This window comes from Sorghum bicolor, chromosome 7 (genome assembly GCF_000003195.3).
Source record: "Sorghum bicolor cultivar BTx623 chromosome 7, Sorghum_bicolor_NCBIv3, whole genome shotgun sequence".
In the NCBI taxonomy this organism is placed as follows: domain Eukaryota; kingdom Viridiplantae; phylum Streptophyta; class Magnoliopsida; order Poales; family Poaceae; genus Sorghum; species Sorghum bicolor.
Genome location: NC_012876.2, coordinates 12,264,268 through 12,280,901, shown reverse-complemented (window position 1 = coordinate 12,280,901; position 16,634 = coordinate 12,264,268).

The following is a 16,634-nucleotide window of genomic DNA, read 5'->3' as shown; positions in this document are numbered from 1 at the left end:
CATCAGAAGAAATTACATCAAAATCCAGCTTGGGGGAGAGCACCCCCATTTATCCAGCTAAGTATTTTACTCACGTTTATACTTTACTCTAATAATAAAAAGATGCATAATCATAGAAACTCAAATAAAGATTTTGTGCTTATATATATCTTTGCTTAGTTTGCTAAATAAATAAATAAATAAAGTTTGCTATGAACCCTCATGATAAGCTCTCACATGGAAATGATGAATAGTTGCTCTACCATGACTAGTTCTTAAATTGAAATCTCTCTCAAGTTTAGGCATGACTGGTATTAATTAAGATTTGCTCTAAACCTGAACTTGTGGTGGGAGTACTTGATCTGAAGTCTAAGTCGTTAACGGATATGATATGGGAAGGTTGAGCTGTTGTTTATCTGTTCCTAGAGATGCTAGAATTCTGGAGAATTTTATCTTTGAAAATCTTTAAAATGTTGCATGATGAGTTCCTGTATGATGAGAGTTTAAATTCCTACCACAGCCATATATACATGCTTGCTAGACTTTGAGCCACACATTTACTTTTTACTACTTATGAGCATTGAGTGTGGTCAAGCTGTGTAGACCCTTAGGAGCTTGTCATGTGGTTAAAATCAAGATTCACTTGCACGTTCACTCATACATGCTGCTTCTACTCCGGAAGTACGCATCCACATATATCTATCCATTTCCATCTCCAGAACCACCCAAAAATATTCTACTCCTAATCCGGGAGAGAATAGCCAAAAATATTTCTGTTTTTCCCCTGTGAAATAAATGCTCAAGTTATCTTGTTACTACCACTTGCTATATTATCTCATGAGATGAGTGCTCTAAAAAAAGAGAAAAAAAAAGAGAAAGAATACGAGGAAATAAAAAGGGGCAAGTGCCCGGAACCTCGAAAGAAAAGAAAATAAAAGTGAGACGAGAGGTAAAAATGGACAAGTGTCTGACAGTAGAATTAGGGGTACAAGATACCCACCTGAGAGAAAAGAAAAAGAAAATATAGAGCATCTCATTCTCCTCAAAAAGTTTCAAAAGAGCAAGAAAGGTATGTATCCCCTCAAAAGAGCATAAGTAGAATTAGACTTTCACCATTATCACCATCATCACCATACACCATTCATTCGCCACACATGCATATCTTGATTTGACTTATTGACTTGTTCTTCTGGATCCATGGTTTGACTATGCAATAAATGTTTTGTAAGTATGTATTAGCTGTCTCCCACCTATGAGCTCCAGATATCAAAACCTTATTAGAGTAGGATGAGAGAGAAGGCAATGTCACTACGCCTCATACCAAAAATACCACATACTTTGAGAGAAGGCATACACCATTACTGCCTTGGTAAGGATCTAGAAATACCACAAAAGAGAGACTAGAGAGTCATACAAGGAATCTCTGAGTTTTATTTGAAAATCTGCAAAAAAATCCAGAGCTATAGTTAATCGAAGAACAAGAGACATGGTGTTTGACTAGACTGTTCTATCTTTTAACTACTCAAGACAGAAGTGACGGTTACAAGTCCCATGATGAAAAGTAAATGAGTAAGTTTTAAGTCTTAACAGTTTACTCTAACCAGAGATGAAATCTTGTTTAAACGCATGTGTATCTTTAAGTTATGAAACCACTGCAGAAACTCTTGAGTTCATCTTTGCTCAGGGACGAGCAAAGGTTAAGCTTGGGGAGCTTGTTGACGGTCCTTAATGCTCATATTTAACCATCAATTAATCATAGAAAAGGATCCAAATGCAACCAACACCTAGACTTAGGGTTTTATCTGACAGAATTCCACAAGTTTTGGTGTTTGTCTATTTCTGCAGGGGGTTATCACGAAATATGGAAGAAAGGCCCACACCTCGGGTTTACATAGAGATATTAACGTGCCGTGCAATTTTCTATCATCTAGAAGACTCCAGAAGCCACGGGAACAAAGCGGAAACCGAGAGGCCTCAGGGACAGGGCGCCCGCCCTAGTCCTGAGGGCGCCCGCCCTCCCCCCTGGACCAATCAGGGTGAAGTTCGGGGATCATGCTCCACCGACCTAATACTTCAAGGAAAACCACACGATCAATGTCGGTTTGATCCGACGGCCCAGATTCACTTGAAGGGACTATAAAACCAGACCCCCCTGGCCCCTGGAGATCATACCTCTTCTACAGAATCAAAGTTAGGGTTTCAATTCTTCATCCAAGTAGAGAGGATCCCTCTAGTTCTTCTAGTTCTACCTCTAGTTCATCTAGATCTAGTTCTAGTTCATCTAGTTCTAGTTCTAGTTCTTCTAGTTCTAGTTCTAGTTAGTTCTAGTTGTAATCTAGAAAATAGGGAGAGAGAAGAGGAGAGCGGAGGAGGAGCCGGATCTGTCGGATCTTCCTCAACATTATACTTTTGCAGCATCTGGTTCGTTCTTCATCGTTCTCCAGGTTCTTCAATTCATAATTCCTGAGTTCTTTAATTACTTTTATTTACATTCAAGTTATTTATTGGATTCCCGCTTGCATCAAGTGCTCTAGTCTTTATAACGCTAGAGTAGTAATTAATAGATTAGACGTGGTGTTTAGTCTTGTGATTACCTGGAATTGCACCCAATCCTACGGATTGTTGTGGTAGCCCTAGGGTAGTGACAGCCCTAACGGTCGACGTATTCCACCACGTTCGGATCGGTGTTTGTAGGACCGTAGTCAGACCTTCCTAGCCCCCTTCTCATCTCTTTCTGTGGTTAGTGCTCTGATGTCCCGATATAGATAATCTTGAAGTAATTCTTGATTCTTAGATCAACTAGAGAACTCTCAGGAAACTTCCTCTCTTCCCACCAAAAATATTCATATAGTTATCCTTGGGCGATCTTGGATCTTAATTAGTACACTCACGTTCTCTGTGGAAAATCGATACTCTGGAATACTCCCGGGTGAAAGCTACATCGGTATCCGTGCGCTTGCGGATTTTTCTGTTTGCGTTTAAAATACCCAACATGCTCTCCTAATCAATTCTAGCTTGCAAGGTCACACAAACCTGGTGATGCAAAGCGCACAAAGCCTAAGCTCACTAGCAACGCTCAGTAACATGGCTACACAAGCCAAATTGGAGAGCATAAATTACTTAGCTACACAAACTAAGCAATGTGACTAACAAGGTTAACACAAAACCGAATTAGTCATGTAACAAGAGCTACTTCTAGCTAGACAAGCAAGAAGGTAACTAGCAAGCTACACAACCTAAACTAGGTACAAGAGCAACTATACAAGCACTATAAATAGAATGCAAAAACAAGCTTGTGTATGCAACATACAAACCACCGAGAAGAGTAGATAATGTTGACACGATGATTTTTTACTGAGGTTCACTTGGTTGCCACCAAGCTAAGTTCTCGTTGAGACAAGCTTCAATGTTGCCACCAGTCCTCTTGCTAGTGGTAACCTGCAAGTCAAACTCCCACATGGAGTGCTTACCATAAGCTCTAGCACTTGACCTTATCAGACCACTTGTCGTCCTTCGTGTCTCGCTCTACTAGAGTTGTTCTTCGCGATCCTTGCAAGGTGAGCATCATACCCCTCACAAATCCTCTTTGGAGCACTACACAATCTTCTCCCGTACTTTAATGGAGTCACAAGCCACCAAGCCATCTAGGAGGTGACAACCTCCAAGAGTAACAAGCACTACTAGCATGCAACATGAACACCTAGTATTACTCAATGCAATTTCTCAATGCAACCATACTAGAATCGCTCTCTCACTCGATCGGCTGAACACTATCAAGCATGAGTGAGTTAGAGGGCTCCCAAGCACACCTACACATTGCTCACCACTGTGCTTCCTCAGGTGCTCGCCGATGAGGTGGTCACTAGTGCCTCCTCTTGCGGCCACCAGATGTTCGATGAAATACCACGTAGAGTGTAAACTTACTAAATAGAAGAAGAGATGATTCTATACAACCTAAACCAGGCAACCAAACACATCATTTGCTAGTCAGGCTTAGATAATACAGACAATCAAATAACCAGGGATTGTCTTAGTGGAAGCAGGCTAAGACTCTAGCCAGGCTAGAAATAAACCAGAAAACTAAATAGACATGTAGTGTCTCTGCATTTGAGTTAGCTCGCCGTGGTATATTATGAGGCCTAGATGTTGACACCATTTTTGGACATGTATCTTTGGACGCGTATCTAGGAGTTAATGAAATGTGGATCGGCAAGCGAGAAAGTGATGACTGGTTAACACAGGAGCTGCCGATGGGTTGTGATGCTGATGTCAGAACAACGGAATATGTCTAAGTCCAGCAATGATGATTGATCTGTGCTGATTGCCGATATTGATGGTTGCTGATGCCGATGGAGGGTGATTTACCGATAATAGCAAAGGAGAGCGTAAGACTTGCCAAGAAAATAATGACGGTGCGCCGACCGCCTAGGATGGATAAATTAATGTTTTCCATAGTTATTAGAGTTTGTTTTGTATACGGATTCTGTCTAGTTTGGAATTAGATTCCTCGTTGTGTCTGATTGTAACTCTTTTAGACAGGGTATAAATGTAGACCCGGTAGAAATGTAAAAATATACACAATCAATCAAACACAAGTTTTTACATCTATTCCAGCATCTACTTTTCGACGACTTTATCAACTTGCATATTTTATTTTTACTTACGAGTTCTTAGGAATTCATCGAGTCAAGCTCGATAAGTTCTCAAGTTCCACGTGAATACCTCTTGGCCGTGGCATCCGGGCGTATCGCTGTTGTCGGGACCAAAGTATTCGAGTTATCACCTTTGTCGGTTGTAAGGTCAAATTGGCTGGCACGCCTTAACATTGAATCGGGTATTAGCCCTTTGTGTTTGCAGATCTACTTTTGCATCAACACATCTTTTGGCACGCCCAGTGGGACAGATTCAGATTCATCATCAAGATCAACATGTCGAATACTGATTTCGATACGGAGAACATCATTGCCGTAACTGAAGCCAATCTCAGAGATGAGCAGAAGCAAGCTATGGCAAAAGCTATGGAGGAATACAAGCAGCTATGTTTGAAGTCCTTTAGTGTCAACAGGAGCGGCGAGGTAATCTAAAAGGAAGCATTGTCGATGCCTCGGCAAATCACTTTTAAAGCCAATCCTGGTAAATTGCAAGAGATGGTTGACAATGCTATTAATCGTGCTTTGATCAATCAATCCAGAGTGTTGTCCAATACTGTCTTCAATGCTGTGGCTAGAACTTTCAAAGAAGGACAAGTGCCACCATTATACGTGGGCCCTGCTTATAATCAGCCAGGATCATCATCGGTCACCGCTCCATCGGCCCCTCCGCCCGTTGCGGGTACAGAAGTTACCTCTCCTCCAAGTACATTAGGGATGACTAATGGACAATCTACACCGATGAGAACTAATCCAGAAATATCAGAGGGGCAAGTTCAACTTGCTACAGATCTATTGGCATTGGCAATGTTAGGATCTGTATTCCAGAATTGTCAAGTTCCTCCTAACTGGTGGGGATATGGTATGCCTCCAGACTTTTTGGCGAATAGTTCTAGAACATCTCATGTGGCTGACATGACAGGCAAGGCTCCTATGACATCGGTACCTCCAGTGTCACCGATGACTCAGAATCCTCAATATTCTACAACTACTACTGCGAGGCCTCTTACTGGAAACTTTCAGATGCCAACATTCCAGATGCCCATTGCATCGGCGGATCCACTACCGACGCACCAAAGGTTTATGACTCAAACGGGGTATGTCAATCCAATGATAATACCCAACTATCAACCATCGGCAGGGTCTACGCCGATGAATGCCAACACTGGATGGACGGGGCAGTTTGTCTTTCCACAAATGACACAGCAGAATCATCAGGTTGCGGGATTCCTGCAGGGACAGATGTAGCCTGGATTTTAGAATCAAGGGCTAGTCAATCAGCCAATGAATCTTGCTCAGCAGTTTGGTGGCCAACAGGCTGTGGCTAATGCTATGTTCCTTGGAGATCGTGCACCTCAGAGACACGTGGAGGCTTATCAGCAAATGCCAGATCCACAACCCGCACATCGGGCCGATGCCGATGCTTATTGGGCCCATAAGATAGCTGAAGTTATAAGGGACCAATTTGGAATAAAACCGAAGGTCAATACTTACTCTTATCGGACACCATATCCTCCTGCATACGACTTGATTCCACTTCCAAATCGGTACAAGGTGCCAGATTTCACTAAGTTCTCTGGACAAGATGATACATCAACTATGGAGCATGTTAATCGATTCATCATCCAGTATGGAGAAGCTGCCAATCGAGATGCGTGAAGAGTTTGTCTATTCTCGTCATCTTTGTCTGGATCGGCCTTTACTTGGTTTATTTCATTACCTCCAAACTCAGTAATTACTTGGACCGATCTAGAGAAGCAGTTCCATAAATACTTATTTTCTGGTGTTCATGAGAAGAAGATTACCGATTTAGTCAGACTAAGGCAACGCAATGATGAATCGGTTGAGAGTTTTGTGCAAAGGTTGCGGGATGTCAAGAATAAATGCTATAGTCTAGTTCTAGATGATTGGCAGTTAGCCGATTTAGCTTTCCAAGGATTGTTGCCGCATATCAAAGATAAGTATGCTTCCCAAGAGTTTGAAAGTCTAAGTCACTTGGTACAGAGGATTTCTGATCAGGATATCAAGGCTTTTGAGCTTAGGAAAGTTTGGAACAAAAAGGTCTCATTTGTCGATGAGGTGACAAGTTTAGATTCTGATGAGGAACCAGTAATCAGCTTGGCAGAATGGGTGAAAAATAAAAAGCCGATGTCTTGTCCTTTTGGCCATAAAGAACCAGAAAAGTTTGCTTTTGACTTCACAAAAGCCGATAGGATATTTGACTTTCTGCTTCAGGAAGGCCAAATTAAGTTGTCACCCAACCATGTGATTCCATCGGTAGAAGAATTGAAAAAGATCAAGTACTGTAAGTGGCATAATGCAACCTCTCATAGTACAAATGAGTGCAAGGTGTTCAGACAACATCTGCAATCAGCTATAGAGTCTGGGAGGATTAAATTTGATAGCTCTAAGGCTCAGAAGTCGATGAAGATTGATCAGCATCCTTTCCCCACAAATATGTTGGACACTAAGGGAAAGACTAAAGTTTTAACTTCAGAAGCAGCTGAGAAGAGCGCATCGGTAGATCCTCAGCACCATATCACTGCCGATGATGCCAAGGGTAAAGGTTTGATCCAAGAAGGCACTAGTTCTGGAAGACCTCCTCGATCCGGCATTGTAATCACTCACATGCGGCATCGGGAGACATGGCAGCAACGTGAGGATCGGTATCGTTGCCAGCAGGAGGATCATCGCCGAGAAGAGGAAAGACGCCGACAAGAGTGGAATCGCATAAAGATCATTGGAATTGCCCGTTCTTCATCCACTATTGGGAGCAAAACATTAAGTTACCAACTGTTAGAGACTGCCCTGAATGCAATGGTTATAATCAGTATGATAGACTAAATCGGCAATATCAAGACGATGATCGGCGTTTCAATGGGCCGATTAGAGGAAGGATGTCAGTTCATGATCGGCTGGGGGGCAGGCTCAGTGTGCATGACAGGCTTGGTGAACGTGTCGGCTATTTTCCTAGAAATCAGGAGGAGCTTGAGGAGATGGCAGATGCACGAGTTCCCGATGAGTTCATATTTTGTAAGGATGCTAATACTCATCGGATGGAATCAAGGAAGGTTCGGTATCAACCAGTGAAGCAGCCACAACTTCCCCAGTGGTGTCCAGAAGGATTGACAAGGACACAGAAAAGGAGAATGCAGCGAGAACGACAGGAAGAGTTGAATAAGGAAGAAAATTCTTCTAAGGCCGTGAATCGGCAGCAGTCGGATCACAAGGGAAAAGGGCCATCGGCAGATATTAACATGGTATTTATGTTGCCGATGGAATTTCTTGCACCCTTTAGTGATGATGAGGAGGTAGATTTTCCTGATCAGATAGCTCAGTTGGCTCTTGATCCGATGACAGCTATGTTTGAAAAGCCCACTGATGATGAGAGACAACACCTTAAAGCTTTATTTGTTAAGTGTAGGGTTGATGGATAGGCGATGTCTAAGATACTTGTTGATGGTGGAGCTGCAATCAACATTATGCCGTACACAGTTTATCGAAAACTTGGCAAAGGGGATCAGGATTTGACCAAGACCGATATGATGTTGAAAGACTTTGAGGAGAATGTGTCTCCAGTCAAGGGGGCTATATGTGTTGAGTTGACCATCGACAACAAGACTTTGCCGACAACTTTCTTTGTCATGAGTGGAAAAGGTGCATACAATTTTCTATTGGGGAGAGACTGGATTCATGCCAATTGTTGTATTCCCTCTACAATGCACCAGTGCTTGGTTCAGTGGGTAGGAGACAAAATTGAAATTGTCCCAGGAGATTCTTCATATATTATTGCATCGGCAGAGGTGGATACTTATGAGAAGACTAGATGTATATCAGGGGAAGATTAGGAGAAGGATTTTCTCAAGGTTGCCGATTATGAAATTCCACCGATCCAAGTAGTCGGTTCTGATGAAGAGCTTTAATGGATAGGTTCGCTGATGATGGAAAATTAGGTCAGGGGTTTACATCGGCTGATGATCTAGTAGAAGTAGATATAGGTAATGGTGATAGGCCAAGACCTACTTTTATTAGTGCTAAGTTAAATTATGAGTGTAAGCAACAATTAACCGATTTATTAAAGGAATATAAAGATTGCTTTGCTTGGGATTATACCGAGATGCCAGGTTTAGACCGATCGATTGTTGAACATCGGTTACCTATTAAGTCTGGGTTTCGGCCACATCAACAGCCAGCATGCCGATGCAATCCCAATATTCTTCCTCATATTAAGGCCGAAATAACTAAACTTATCGAAGCTAAATTTATTCGGCAATGTCGGTATGCCGAGTGGATTTCTAATGTTGTTCCTGTTTATAAGAAGAATGGGAAGCTTCGTGTCTGCATTGATTTCAAGAATCTCAATAAAGCCACGCCAATGGATGGATATCCAATGCCAGTTGCCGATTTGTTGATTGATGCTGCAGCTGGACATCAGATTATTAGCTTCATGGATGGCAATGCAGGTTATAATCAAATATTCATGGCCGAAGAAGATATTACCAAGACAGCATTTAGGTGTCCTGGTCATGTTGGGTTATTTGAATGGGTAGTCATGACTTTTGGTTTAAAAATGCTGGTGCTACCTATCAGAGGGCTATGAATTTCATCTTTCATGAGTTCATCGGCAAGATAGTGGATATCTATATTGATGATGTGGTGGTTAAGTCAGGAGACTTCACAAAACATCTAGCCGATTTACGAAAGGTGTTAGAATGCACTAGGAAGCACGGTTTAAAGATGAATCCTAATAAATGTGCATTTGGTGTGTTGGTAGGACAATTTTTTGGTTTCAAGGTGCATCAAAGAGGGATTGAAATTAGTAGGAGATGCATTGATGCCATTAACAAAATAGTTGCTCCTACCAATAAGATTGAACTTCAATCATTGATCGGCAAGATTAATTTTATTAGACGATTTATATCTAATTTGTCAGGTAAAATTCGTGTTTTTAGTCCCTTGCTTAAGTTGAAGGCTGATCAAGAATTTGTATGGGGAAAAGAGCAACAGTTAGTTTTGGATGAGATCAAGAATTATTTGATAAATCCTCCAGTTTTGGTTCCACCGCAACAAGGAAAACCCTTCAGATTATATTTATCTACCGATGGTGTGGTCATCGGTTCGGCTCTAATTCAAGAATTTGAAGGGAGGGAACGTGTGATTTATTATCTAAGTAGAAGTCTGGTGGATGCTGAAACAAGGTATTCGACAATTGAAAAGTTGTGCTTATGTTTATACTTTTCTTGTATCAAATTAAGGCATTACTTACAATCGACCGAATGCACTATTATATGCAAAGATGATGTAGTCCGATACATGTTATCAATGCCAATTATGAGTGGTAGAATCGGCAAGTGGATATTAGCATTGTCGGAATTTGATTTGCGCTACAAGTCGGCTAAGGCACTTAAAGGGCAGATTATGGCTGATTTTGTAACTCAGCATTGCGGTATAGTGGATGCTTTGGAAATCGTTCCTTGGACGCTCTTCTTTGATGGATCCACGTGTGACCGGGGGGCAGGAATCGGCATAGTGCTGGTTTCTCCTCAAGGAAAGAAGTATGAGTTTTCTTTGCCGATTGTTGCTACGTCAACAAATAATCAAGCTGAGTACCAAGCTTTGATTAAAGGGTTGGAATTATTAAAGGAGGTTCATGCCGATACTATTGAAATCTTCAGCGATTCTATGCTTGTTATAAATCAGTTGGCTGGAATTTATGAATGCCGAAGTGAGGTTTTGATAACCCACTATGAAAGGTGTGTACAACTGTTAAAGGAGTTCAAGGATTTCCAATTAGAGCATATTCCTCGGTTGCATAATGAAGAAGCCAACCGATTAGCTCAACATGCTTCGGGGTATCAACCCATCTTAGATATACTATCGGCACTCAGTGCTGATGATTGGAGAAAGGAAATTATTGATTATTTAAAAGATCCATCTAAGAAAGTTGAGAGGCGTGTTAGGTTCCAAGCCACAAAGTATGTACTCCTTGAAGAAGAGTTGTATTATCAGACGATAATGGAGTCTTGCTCAAGTGTTTGGGTGATGATGAAGCTAGAAGTTTGATGGGTGAAATTCATGAAGGAGTATGTGGATCACATCAGTCGGCTTTCAAGATGAAATTGATGATTAGGAGAAACGGATATTATTGGCCGACTATACTTGAAGATTGCTTTAAATATTTTAAAGGATGTCAGGGATGTCAAAAGTTTGGCAATGTTCAAAGAGCGCCCGCATCGGCCATGAATCCTATTATCAAGCCTTGGTCGTTCTGGGGATGGGCTATTGATCTAATCGGTCAGATTTATCCGCCATCGAGCAAAGGACATAAGTTTATCTTAGTTGCTACCGATTATTTCACTAAATGGGTTGAAGCCATTCCTTTGAAGAAAGTGGCATCGGCCAACATGATCGATTTTGTAAAAGAGCATATTGTTTACCGATTTGGCATTCCCCAAACGATCACTACCGATCAGGGTACCATGTTTACATCGGGGGAGTTTGATGAATTTGCAATCGGTATGGGAATTAAAGTGTTGAATTCTTCTCCTTATTATGCTCAAGCTAATGGACAAGCTGAAGCTTCTAATAAAGGGATTATTAAGCTCATTAAACAAAAAATTGAAGAAAATCCGAGAAGATGACACATATTATTGAATGAAGCTTTGTGGTCGTATCGGATGGCATGTCATGGATCAACCAAAGTTTCACCTTATCAGTTGGTATATGGGCATGATGCGTTATTACCATGGGAAATTAAGACTGGATCTAGACGGGTGTCTTTTCAGAATCAATTGGTTGCCGATGACTATGCTACTTTGATGAAAGATGAATTGGACGATTTAGCAGAGCATCGGTTAAGGGCTTTAATTAATATAGAAGAAAATAAAAGGAGAGTTGCTAAATGGTATGATAAAAAGGTGAAGGCCAAGGAGTTTGCTGATGGAGATTTGGTATGGAAATAGATTTTACCGATTGGGACTAAAAAATTCAAAATTTGGAAAATGGTCTCCTAATTGGGAAGGTCCTTATCAGATAAATCGATCGGCTCCTGGCAATGCTTATATTTTAGAAACTCTCGAAGGAGTCGAATTTCCTAGAGCGTTAAATGGAAAATATTTAAAGAAGTACTACCCAAGTATCTGGATTGACGCATAAAAGTTCAAATACCGATAACACTCTTATCGGCTGGATGAAATATGTCTAGAGCCATACATAATGTTTAAGTGCCGATAATAGTCCTATTGGCTAGACCAAAATGATTAAGAAGTTTTTAAGGGCAGAATTGAACGAGTTGCCGATGAAGAGCTCACAGGTTCAGCAGAGCTTGAATAGCCGATATGGCGCGCAGACGGATCTGGTTGGCCTCTTCTATTTCCCGGATATCTTCATCGGTAGAACCCTCCACTGGCTTCAGCCTCTTCTTCATCTGCAGTGCCTTGCGGGCTTGGACATCTCATTCTTGTTGAAGGGTCTTGAGCATCTCAAGCAGCTGGCTTTCTTCTCATTGGGCTTGAGTCAGGGCATCTTCCACTTGCCTAAGTTCAGCTAGTAAGGTTTCTCTTCTTGCCGATACGTTGGAGATCTTTTGCTTTAGTTCATCTCCTGAGGACTGCAAAGCGCCGATGCTTTTGTGTTTCTCATCGGCGGCCCGCTTTACTTGCATCATGTCCTCTGCGAGCCGGGTATGAGCAGCTCTATCGGCGAGACGTTGAGTGGCCTTTTGATACTGGAGCTGACGACTTTCCAAGTGAGCAGCTTGGAAAAAGGATCTCTTCGACATTGGCTGGAATCTCACCATGAAGGGTCTTGAACAAAGCTTTAGCTGGGTCAGAATCATCTACTAGCTGGGCTATGTCTTGGTGCAGCAAGACCAACAAGTCTTCCAGCTTGGTTTTGATTTCTGCCGATGAGATTCCCACCGCCTGAGAAGAGCTTGCTTCTTCACCTTCATCATCGGAGATGTCGATGGCAAAGGAGAACAGACTATCTGGGGACTCTTGCTCCTAGAAAAGGAAAAAGATAAGTTACTCGAAGCTAGGTATTAATGATGAAAAGTCTGAAAGAATCGAGTGACTTACTTGCTTCAGAAGAATTTCTTGCCTTTGGCGTGGGGATGCAACCGGTACTATGGGTTGATCGGCTGGAGTCGCCGATGGAATGACTTCAACTAAAGAATTACAAGGATGATTATAATTTGCAAAATAAAATTCATCGGTGATAATTCTATGGTCAACGCTTTACCCTAAGGAGATATGGAGATTGATTGTTGTGGAGGGATAGCCGATGACGTGCGCAGATCAGCCGGATCGGCAACGTGTTCAGAGACATCGGCTAGTGCTTCTTGCTGTTGGAGTACTTGTCGGGGAGGAGAAGGCACTTCTTGTGTCTGGGTTTCAGTTGAAGAAGGGGATGATGCTACATGAATCGGTGATGCTGAACGAGGAGGAGAATATGGTGCTCCTCTGGCACTTTGGTTGCGACTTGGTGCTCTTGGGGCCTTTTCTCTTAGCTTGACTGTGCTGGGGGCATCGGCACTTGACGTCTGAGCGTCTTTTGTCTTAGCCGATTTGCCAGTTTGCTATTACAACAACCAGAATTTCATGAGTAGGAATATAAAAAGAATACCGATGGAGTTCAGTTGAAGAATAAAACTTACCGATGAAGTTCCTGTTGCGATCGATGTGCCCTGAAAGGATGAAGTGAGTATGGAATAAATTCGGTATAGAGTTGTTATTAAGGGTATTACCTTGAAGGCTTGTGCCAGGGTGGCAGCAGCAATCGGTGGGGATACTTTCGATCGTTTGGTAGTCTTCTTGAAGCGCACATTCCGATGCATCAGAACTGCTAAGCTTGGTGCGTTATGGCCGATCAGAGAAATTAGGCCTGACGGAAGGAGTTCGATCGGCCTTCCACTCCTGCTGACTGTCGACACTGGGTTATTGACCTGTTGAAATAAAAACAAGTAAGTTATCGATAGAATTAGAAACAACAAAGGAACTAAGATATCGGTCGAAGACTTACAGTGTTGTCGGGGACCTTGTAATCGGGGTCGATCATGCCGCGGTATGTAAGAGCCAACGTACTGAACAGGTGTTCCTTCCATTCTTCCCACCACTACTTGTACAACTGAGTAATAAAAAGAGCTGGTACCCAGACCGACAGATCGATGTCTGTCGTATCGGCATTTGGTTGAAGGTGGGCAATCCTTATCCACTCGAGTCCACTGGTTATGGTCTCCCTTGGCTTCACCACATCAGCGTAACAAAGTCTGATCGGCAGTTGGCCAAAAGCTAGTTGGCGAGCTAGTGCCGATGGGTTGTAAAATTCATAGGTGGGGTTGGTGTTCTTCCCACTGCCAAAAGTATTCACTGGGATGGCCCTCGGAGTGATGATTGCCATCATCAAATCATTATCCTTGTTGAGGGCATTGTCGAAAGGATGGAAGGTGAGCGGGAATCTGGTTTCTGGATCTTCATAAGGCATCCACGCTCGCTGATCTTTGGAGAGGCCATTGTACAGGGTATGGAAGAATCGGTTGATCTGGTTCTCATTGCTGCCAGTGCCGGGCAAAACTATAGCGGCCTCACCATAGTTGAGGGGTGGGCGAGTTGCTGATTCTTCGTCGGCCAGTTCATAATCTTCGGCAATATCTCTGGGGAATTGCTGTGCAAAGAGATCGATCCGGAGGCGTTTGTGCATATGAACATGGAGCCACATATTGATAAACCACCAGGGGCCTCCTAGGTTGCCGATGGGTTCACCTAACAGGAGCTTCTCAGTCACTTGATGGAGGAGGTGGTAGGCAGAGCCTAGCAGGTATCGGCCAAGAGGGAATCGGCCACCATCGGCTAATCTCTCTGCTGCCGATAAGTAGACGGAAGTTGGTCCTACCGATCGGCCACAGAAGACGAATTTGTCTAGCCACATCTTCAGGAAAATGGCGTGCTCCCTTTGCCCAACTGGTCCTGTTCTCTGGTACTTTTGGATATACCCTGACCAACCGCCGATGTTGCGGGTTTCTACTTTGCGTTCGGCCTTGCGGTCAAACAAATGATGATCATCGGCAGTTGCAATATCCAAGCCAGTGAGCATGAGTACATCGGCAAGAGTAGGAGAAGCAGGACCATGACCGAACAAGAAGGCATTAAGAGTATCTGACCAGAAGTATGAAGCAGCTATCAGTAGTGCCTCATTTCTATCCATATCGGCAATGGATAGCCTGATACACTGGTCTAGCTTGCGTTCACCCCAATGTACTTCATTTGACTTGCTGACTCTTAAGAACCAATCCTTGCATTCCTTGGTAGAACTTGGCCAAGATCGGAAGGTATCTTTTCATAGATCCAATGAAAAATTTTCGGCCCTCAAAGGTATTCTATTGGTTTCTGCGTTGATCAAATCAGTGGGATCTGGATTACCCAATGGACCAAGGCATTGGAGGTGGGGTTCTTCGGTGGGGATGACAATTTTTTTGCTCAAATCCTAAAAGTTTGAAGATTGGAAGAATAGAGAAAAAGAAAGAAAGAAAATGCTGAGTAAATGGATTTGCAAGAAGCAAAAGGTACGGCAAAGATGGGAATAGATTAACCTCAGGGACGATGAAGTTAACGACCATTTCTTCTCGGAGAAGAAGGAGATCGGAGACTTGAGGAACCGTTGGGGAGGATTTTGCTGGAGTTTGTGGGCTCTTCAACAATGCCGCCGCCAGAGAGATGGGTTTGAGGATGCGGGATGGAAAGGTGGAGAAAGAGTGCCAAGGAAGGAAGTATTTATAGGATAAAGTGAGCAAGGGCATTTCTGACTTATCTCTTTGTCGTATCCGTGAAAATCGAGGGTGTTCAGGTGGATATGGTAACTGTTCGCATGGTAATCAAGGGATTGTGCAGGTGATTTGACAGCAAGCGGTCATGATTTTGGAGGATATTTTTCTGTGCAGGATTTCCTGGTCGGCTCATCGACAGTCCACTCTAACGGAAAAGTTGCCGATGAACGGATGTTTGGGAGATTCAGTTTGAGGAGTTGAGGGATTCGAGGTGCATACTAGAGATCTGGGCTAAGGTTGTTTGGATTTGGTAATTAATTGTTGTCAGAAGGAAATCACAGCGAAAAGGACGTCATTATTAGGATAGAATTTCGGAGCATTAATGGTTTTATACTTCGAAATTGGGGGGCATGTGTTGACACCGTTTTGGACACGTATCTTTAGACGCGTATATGGGAGTTAATGAAATGTGGATCGACAGACGAGAAAGTGATGACTGGTTAACAGAGGAGATGCCGATGGGTTGTGATGCCGATGACAGAACAGCGGAATATGTCTAAGTCCAGGAATGATGATTGATCTGTGCCGATGGCCGATATTGATGGTTGCCGATGCCGATGGATGGTGATTTACCGATAATAGCAGAGGACAGCGTAAGACTTGCCAAGAAAATGATGACGGTGCGCCGACCGCCTAGGATGGATAAATTAATATTTTCCATAGTTATTAGAGTTTGTTTTGTTTACGGATTCCGTCTAGTTTGAAATTAGATTCCTAGTCGTGTCTGATTGTAACTCTTTTAGACAGGGAATAAATGTAGACCCGATAGCAATGTAAAAAATATAGACAATCAATCAAACATAAGTTTTTACATCTATTCCAGCATCTACTTTTCGACAACTTCGTCAACTTGCATATTTTCTTTTTACTTACGAGTTCTTAGGAATTCATCGAGTCAAGCTCGACGAGTTCTCAAGTTCCGCATGAATACCTCTTGGCCGTGGCATCCGGACGTATCGTTGTTGTCGGGACCAAAGTATTCAAGTTATCACCTTTGTCGGTTGTAAGGTCAAATCGGCTGGCACGCCTTAACATTAAATCGGGTATTAGCCCTTTGTGTTTGCAGATCTATTTTTACATCAACAATAGATTAATTCTATATTTGGGTTGATCCCCCTCCCACAATTTATAATCTTTTTAGCACTTTTTGATTTCCATGATCCACCTAAGACGTAATAAAATTG